This window comes from Lycium barbarum, chromosome 6 (genome assembly GCF_019175385.1).
Source record: "Lycium barbarum isolate Lr01 chromosome 6, ASM1917538v2, whole genome shotgun sequence".
Lineage (NCBI taxonomy): Eukaryota > Viridiplantae > Streptophyta > Magnoliopsida > Solanales > Solanaceae > Lycium > Lycium barbarum.
Window position 1 is genome coordinate 131,728,669 of NC_083342.1, and position 9,155 is coordinate 131,737,823.

Genomic DNA, 9,155 nt, shown 5'->3' on the forward strand with positions numbered 1-9,155 from the left:
AACAAGAACTTACTTGATTAAGAATAATGCAGATGAATAAATAAGCATAACAAGAGTATCAATCTTAATTGTCACCAAGAGATTTCCATCAACAAGGATTAAATAAAAGAAAGAACATTTTTGTAGAAACCCTAGCCTCCAAACTTGTGAAAACTGCCAAAGATGTGTTTAGAAAACCCTAGCCTCCAAACTTGTGAAAACTGCCAAAGATGTGTTTAGAAAACCCTAGTTGGCTTTTTATAGGGCTTGGAATGGCAGAAATCGCTAAAGCCCAAGTTCTGGTCGAACTGGGATAAAAATCCTTCTACGCGAACGCGCCATTACTCTGCGCTAACGCGTGGAATCACATACGTTCTTCAGCGCGAACGCGTGAACTTATAACGCGAATACGCAGAGTCACCAACGCGCGTGAGCGCGAACGCGTGACATACCTGCGCGAACGCGCAGAGTATTTTTCCACGAAATTTTCCAGAACCTCCAGTTGTTTCCAATGATCAACGTTTTTTGCTCTGTTTTCCACACTTAGGCTCTAGGGACTTCGTATTACCTGAAACATGACAAAAACTACGTAAAATCACATAGACTTACTTAAAAACAAGTAAAACTTATAGCCGAAAAGCATCGATTGTGGCGTAAAATCACGCCACATCAACACCCCCAACTTAAAGTATTTGCTTGTCCTCAAGCAAGCCATACAAAACAACGACTCAATCTAACACCTAGATATCATAGAATAACAATGTCTACATTGGTTTTGACTCTGAACTACCGGCATGCATGTTTTCCTTTAAATGACCACCCCAACTTACTACTTTAAAGCAATATGCACAACTCAAGAACACTACGACTAACAATGAAGCTTCAATGAATGACATTACATTATCGAACATATTATGGTGCACACAAATGCTACTTTAGGCGGTCACTTTATTTTGTTCAATTTTCATCCTTATGCCCTCACATAGACCAAAGAATGTCCCAACACACATATATACGACAAGAATGGGACGAAGATGAAAGAGAAGAGAAAAACACTCAACACTCACAAATAATTCATATCTACACATGCAAATACCATAGGCTTGCCCTTATTTTCTATGTTCTCATCCTAGGCTCGTTCGGTTGTGATCACATTAGGACTTGTTTCGGTTTGTAATGTAGGTTTAGGAGTGGGTCGGATACTTTTTGTATATTAGTGACTCACCCTCCTTGAACACTACAACATCTTGTCACCTTAATTCGCCTCTTTTCTTTCCTCCCCTTTATTTTCTTTCAAATTTTCGACCTCGATGTGGTTTTACTCCTAACCAACTTACAAATCTTTTTGTGTTACAATTTTCTGATATTTTTTTTTATATATATACGCAACTACCACATTGAATATCCACTAGCAAACTCCACCACCCCCAACTTATGTTTTTTACACGTACTCCACATTTAATTCACCCCCAACTTAGGAATTTTGCCTCATCTAACTAGTAGCATCAAGGAGAGAACGGGTGTGAAGATGGATTAATTGCACAAAGGGTAAGGTTTCATAATTGGGTAGCTAAGAAAAAGGTCAAAAGGCTCAAAAAGGAAAACTAGGAATATTTAAAACTTTTGGTACGGCTTATTTAGGTAAAGTGACTATTTCAACAAAGAAATCCTAAGATCATCTCACAACCAAACTAACTTTCAGATTTCATACAAGACCAACCGGGCAAGTTCTAGATTATACATGCATAAACAGAATCAAACTAACAGCTCACACACACATTGGCATAAGGTCAATTATTTTTACACTTGTAACCTCCTAAGTAGTCATTTATCACACAGAATACCCCAATAATAATAATGTCATATAAAGAATCAATCATGTTAATCAATCCTGTTCTAAGTATGCATTTTTCAACTTTTCGAGGGGTCCAAAATTTCCAACAAACCACAATACATGCCATCAGTTACAAAGTAGTACCAAATAAGCCAAAGTTACTTTACTCAACCTAAGCAACATCCTAAACATGCCAGTTTCAACAAAATAAAACCCCTCTCAGGAAAAGAACTCTGGCAAAGAAAAGCCAAGGGGGTTCCTAAACACATATTTATGATACAACAATACCAGATAGCCACCCCCAACTAAAGAATTTGCAGTGTCCTCACTGCATCCCATAAGCATACAAAAAACAAAAAATTAAAAACAACAAAAATCCTAGGCATACCTACTAGAACTGAGTGCTATGGTCATCTCTGCTCACCCTCGGAACTGGAGCTGCTGGGCTCTGGCAGGACAAAATCTTCCTCATTTTCCTCTTCTTCATGCTGTGCTCCGCATACACTCCTCAGAATACTCATCATTTTGTTCAAAAACTTGCTTTGCTTTTTGGCGTGCTCTCTTGCCTTTTTCTGCCTCCTCTCCATCTTACCCTACTTTTCCTTTATATGCTTCAGTTCCTCTACCACACCTGCTAATGTCGGACCATCAGGACCAGAGGGAGCTGTAGATGTGCCCTCTCCACATGGGCCCGACGGGAGACTAGCCACTAGCTGTTGAATCCGATTGTCCACCCCACGGACCTGGGTGGAGATATACTGAAAAGGCCTGGCGGCTTCTTGCAGTGGTGGCAAGAATGGTATAGCCGTGGGGGGAGCAGGTGCCCCACCAGTCGAATTCGATGCAGTAGAGGTGAACTGCCCAAATGACGGGGCTGCTACATCAATCCTCCTTTTCTTCTGCACATTCCCGGACCCTCTCTTCTTCAATGGATGAATTGGTCCACCGGGGCCCTTTTCTTTGTCACCTGGCCTTGTGGGCACCCCATCAGTGGTGCATAAATAAGTGATCAACGACGGGAAGAATAGACTCTTAGTCCTTTCAAGCACCACCTCCCGTATTTCTCGCATAATAAGCCTCCCCACATCAACCGGCAATCCTTCCATCACAGCACAAATTAACTTAGCCCTCTCAAGGGGCACCTCTGAATCATATTTAGAAGGCAGCACCCTGGATGTCACAATATCTAGCCAAGTTTTGGCCTCAGCAGTGAATTCTGTGGAGTCAATCTTCCTTTGCATTGTGGTCAACCACTTTGGTTGCTCCCCACCATGAAGGTGGGTCACAAACCATTGTTGCCTCATTTGTTCATACCTCTGTGCCATCTCACTGTTGTCACCATCCTACAGATTGTAGTAGGCATTGATTCGAGAAGCATTGCACAGGACATCTATACCTCTGACTTTGACAATTGCCCGATGTGTAATGTCTGCCTCTGCAGCATTTGCATAGAATTCCCGTACAAGGGTATAATTTTCCTTGATTGGTTCATCCGCAAAGTGTATCCATCCGCTTGTTACCAACCTTTCATAGAATTCGGGCATTTTTTCTTCCAAATTTTCTATTACGATGAAGCTCTTTCCCAGCAGTCTATCATAGAGCTTCGAACATTTTGCTGACTGAAAGGTGGTGGTGTCGTAGTATTCAATCAAGGGCACTTGGGCAACATTTGATGTTGAAGCCATTTTTCAAGCTTAAGTACCTACAAAACAAAAGCAATACATATGAATACCTAGAACGATGTATAATGAGGCAATTAGGGCAAGGAAATCGGTCACAGAAGTTTTGAGCAGCTCTGTGCGAGCATTCTGATTGTGAGCTGCCATTTTTCCTTCAGTGCGTTCGCGCAATAATGTTGCGCGTTCGCGCTGTTTCACTACTTTTTTTCAGCGCGTTCGCGCAAATAATGGGCGCGGTCGTGCTGCTTTATGTCATTTGTTTCTGCGCGTTCACGTCATGTGACAGCGCGAACGCGCTGAGTCGTTTCAGTTTTTCAGAAGTATTTTCACAAACAGGTTATGGGGATGATTTTTGGGGCTTCAATTCAATGATTTTAAGCACGTATTTTGCCCCATTTTTTCACATATCAACACCCAACTCTCAACTCACATCACTCAACAACTAACAACAATTGATATGACAGGAATTTCAACAATTTTATCAACTTTTTATGCTCAAACAAGTGAAAGTTAAAATTTTCTTTCACAATTTCTAACATGAAAAGATGATAAAAACAACCCTATGAACAAGAGAATGAGAGAATCACATACCTTGTGGTTGCAAGTTGAAGAATTCTTCTTAAGATTTGAAATTGGGTTTGAGAAAAAAAGTGAGAGAAAAGTTTAGAGAAAATGAGGGAAATGGGGGTTATACCCCCTTTTGCTCTATTTTGTACCTGGGAGATTCGTATTGGCGCGTTCGCGCTGAACAAATTTTTTTTTCTTTTTTCTTTTGTTAAGCGCGTTCACGTCAGATGATGCGCGTTCGCGCAGATCAAAACCCATTTTTCCAGATCGCTGTTTTTTTTTTTTTTTAAGTTTAGTCAAAAATAATAAAATAAACCATTCTAAAAATTTATAAATGGTGGGTTGCCTCCCACCAAGCGCTTGATTTAACGTCGCAGCACGACGATTACCAACTTTACCGCTTTTCTCGCCATTTGGAGCTTATGAATTGGGCACCCAACTTGGACTCAAATTTGTGACCACGAGCGGTGGGGGTGGTAAGTAGATGAACAAGCCAAACGTTAACTTCTTCATTTTGCACTTCTTGGCTTTCAAATGAGGAATGTCATTTTGCCTTCTTACGCTTTCGAATTGCAAGATGTAAGACACTTGTCTTTCTTCTTCACCATCCAACATGGATGTATGTGGCTCAATTTCCATATTACCATACAAATCCAATGTTGAAAAATGCTTGGAGTGAGACTTCAACCTCCCAGTTTGCAAATTTTCTCGGATTTTGACATTCTCATTTTCCTCCAACCTAGAGTCAATTTCCACCATTTTTCTCAAGACAATGGTTGACTCTAGTTTCTTTTCTTCTTTGGCATCTCTAATGAAAATGGATTCTTCTTGATTTTGTTCAAATGCCCATGGAAGATTTTTGTGTTCATTCATCAAGCCATGTTGGAGACTAGTTTCCAAGTACTCGTCCAAGGCTTTTTGCTTTTCATTTCCTCCTTTAAGTATGCATTCCATCATGAGCTTGAACTCTTCATTTTGACCAATCTCAACTTCTTCCACTTCCATATCCCTATCAATGTCACAACACAAAGTAGAATCATCATAGTGGGGGTTCGGGGAAGGGAAGAACACATAAGCACAATTAGCCAAATGACCATTTTGACCTCCACATCTATCACATATCCTCCACTCAAATTTGAGATTGTGCGCACAATCCTCCCCCGGGAGACTTTAAACAAGTTTGCCAAGAGTGGGGTCCTCCACAATAAGGACAAAGGTCATCAAAGTATGAAGAACTTCTATCCGACCCGTTCTCAGGGAATGATGCCATTTTTTTTTATATAATAAAATCAAGCAAATAAAACAACTACACAAATATTCACTGGTTCGGTTCAACGCAAGTTAGCTTATTTCCTAGATTAGCCAAAATACACCAATTGTTCCCCGGCAACGGCGCCAAAATTTGATATTACCTGAAACATGACAAAAACTACGTAAAATCACATAGACTTGCTTAAAAACAAGTAAAAATTATAGCCGAAAAGCATCGATTGTGACGTAAAATCACGCCACATCAAGTACTTACTGCTCATAACTATTTCACGTTACCTGAGAAGTACTTGTTGGCTAGATGGAGACAAGAAAATTCCTTGGTTTTAAAGTTTACTCATACGATGAACTCTTGTAGTGACGCTAATGAGTTCCAGAGTTTTCAGTCCATAATCAAATATTTGGGTCTTGAATCAATGAAGACAAAAGGGCATCCTGAATGTGCTAAAAAAGAACTAGAAAGAGTCCTACAAATTGTTCAATGTCTTCCTGAGAGTGAACACACTATTGAAGGTCACGAACATGCTATTTCTAGTCAATCCATAAACGACAAGTCTTCAGATGACGATTTTCACATTGAAAATCCCTAACAATCTCAGACAAAAGGAAGAAAAAAAGGAAAAAGGCCCGTTGGTGGCATTGAAGCTGTTAAATGACAAAGGTATTGCCATGTTCCTAATTGAAATTCCAGTATCTCAATCTCCCAACAAGTATTAGTTTCATTATGTCTTATATCTTCTTGCGAAATTGCTAGGTATTCATAATGTGTCCGAAAAAAATTAAAAAATAATCTAATTGTTGTAGGATACCAAAAGGATGGAGAAAGAAGCAATGAGGTGATCCAGCTATCAGAGATCCTTCTGCTTATTGGAACAAAAGATACTGTATATCATTTTTTGTTGCTTATGACTTTTTGAGTTATGTAACGATACAACAATGAAACAAGCCATTATATATAAGATCACAAAATCTTTTTGCACATCATTCTTTGGAACAAACAATGAATATCCTTTATTACATTAAACACAATTCAGATGAGTACAAGTAGAGCTGTTCACGGCCCGGAAATTTAATGATACAACAATGAAACAAGACATTATATATCAGATCACAAAATCTTTTTGCACATCAGTCTTTGGAACAAACAATGAATATCCTTTATTACATTAAACACAATTCAGATGAGTACAAGTAGAGCTGTTCACGACCCGGAAATTTAACCAAATCGAATAAAAAAATCGACATTTGGTATAGTTTGGTTTTAAATTTTAAAAATCGATAATATTTGGTTTGGTTATGGTTCTATTAAAAAATAACTGAATAAATAATCGAACCAAACCGATAAATTATATACATAAATTTTATAATTATTTAGTAGTTTTTCATAAATATTTTATACCTTCTAATCATTTATTTGATTTTGGTCTACTTATTTCACATGATTGTTTAAGATCCGTGATTTCTAAATGAAAGAATGTTACTTAATGTAATGGGGGAGTTGTTGCCTTAACCATTTACTCCCATTTTAACTTGAGTAGTGAAAATGTTTCTATGATGTATGTTTCACCTTAAACTATAAATAAAAGTTATCGTTTGAACCAATAAAAAAAAGACATATTTTTTTCAAATTTTTAATGTTTTACTGATAAGTCTCATGGTTGCTAATCATAAACTGAAAAATCGAATCAAATCGAACCAAACCGATAATAACCAAATCGGTGGTTATTATTTTATTTGGTTTGGTTGTAGTTTTAGACATTTAAAAATCAACTAAATTGGTTTGGTTACGGTTTTAATCAATAACCGACCAAACCGGACCATGAACACCCCTAAGTACAAGAGGAGGGGAACATCAAGCCTAACCTCCAATAATTTGTTAAGAGATCATCTATGTTCTTACAAAATTGCATGACCATGCTACCTAGTTTCTATAGACAAAATCCTGAAGAAGATTCCTCATTTAACAATTTATAAGTTAAACCATCAGGATGTCAATTGTGGACCTTTACAACAAAGATAGGCTAGGACACTTCTTGTGGACCTTTGCAGAAAAGATAGGCTATGTATGAATCTCAATATGTCAATCAGGATATACTAGCTTCAACACATCTTCTCTTGTTAAAATTCTCATTTTGTCCCAGCTCTTGTGGCCTTTCTGGTAAGCTTATCAGGAGGAACTGGAGCACAAAAAAAGACTCAATATATTAGCACAACGAAGAATCACAATCTATTGTACAAAATGTAAGCTAATTAATGTCTCAGACTCAGTTAAGTTCATCAGTTAAAGTTAGTTTCGGAAAGAAAAATATGTGTGCCTCAATTCTAATTCTCAAAGTTATGCAAGTTACTGATCGTGTTGAACCATCGTCCTGGTGTTTGCTACTACTCATGACCCTAAGCTTACATTGTTGTCAGTTTTTAAGAATTCCAGCAAACGAGTGACCAAATCTAAGATGCTTATATCTCAACACCTGCCCTTTCATTTCCATTAGATAATGAAGAGCTAATGACATCTGAATTCATCTGAGGTTTATTAACTTGTGCTTCCAGCATTTCATTCTTTTTACTAAGTTCTTCCACTTGAGCTTTCAAAGAACTTAAGTATTCTAGTGTACTCGAAGAACTGATGCTTTGTATTTCTGCACAAGAAACTAACATGATGAGTTTGGAGATACGCTACAATGGCTTAAGACATAATTACGTAATTAAAATCGTAATTTTTATAACAGCTTAATCTTTTAGATTAGATGGTCGACACATACTCGATTCAAGTTTAGCCATCTATTATATAAAAAGAATATGCACGTACATGTGATGTGAGGAAGTGTGCTATAGACGTAAATATCAAATTACTTCAATTTATACCGTGAACACAGAAAGATGAATGATGAATTAGATATATCAACTACTTCAATTAAGTGCAAACAGAGGCTTTATTTTGCTTCAGACAACTTGTGCCTTTAATATCAAATCACTAAACTTTTTTAATTGGATAAGAAAGGGTAAGGGAAAACTAAAAGAAAGCTTAGTTGATAACTCACACTAAGAATCAATAAACCCACAACAAAAATACAAATCTAAAAGTACTGGAAAAGACGTTTTTTCAAAAGATAAAAGAAAATGAAGAGTATTGAAAAATTAAGGGAAAGAGGGAGTGAAAAACTAATAATATAGTCAATTTGGCATTTTGATTCCAACATACCATTGTTGGAAGTTAATACCCTTACATGTTTCCAACAAAAACTCCACATACGATTACAATATTTACCGTAGAATAATAATTGAAATTACAGAGTAAAACATGATGCATTCAATAAAGAGAATCACCTGAGCATACATATTAAAGATCTCATTGTTTGAGTCAAAAAGACTCGCTTGATTCTGAATTTTCCCAAGCTTTTCTCGACATTAGAATTTGGAGGAGAAGCAGGGGTAAACATCGAAGGAAATCGGGGACGGGGGTATGGGAGATTGGGGTCTACGAATCTGGAGGAAAATTAGCAGAGCAGATTGATGTGGCGTGATTTTACACCACAATCGATGCTTTTTAACTATAAGTTTTACTTGTTTTTAAGCAAGTCTATGTCATTTTACGTAGTTTTTGTCATGTTTCAGGTAATACGAGGTCCCTAGAGCCTAAGTGTGGAAAACAAGCAAAAAAGTTGCAAAACTGGAAATAACTGGAAGTTCTGGAAAATACCGCGGAAAAATACTCTACGCGATCGCGCAGAGTACCCACGCGATCGCGCCCACACGGGAATTGCACTCCACGCCTTCGCGCTGGAATGTAACGCGACCGCGCCCACGCGCGTTGTTAATGACACGCG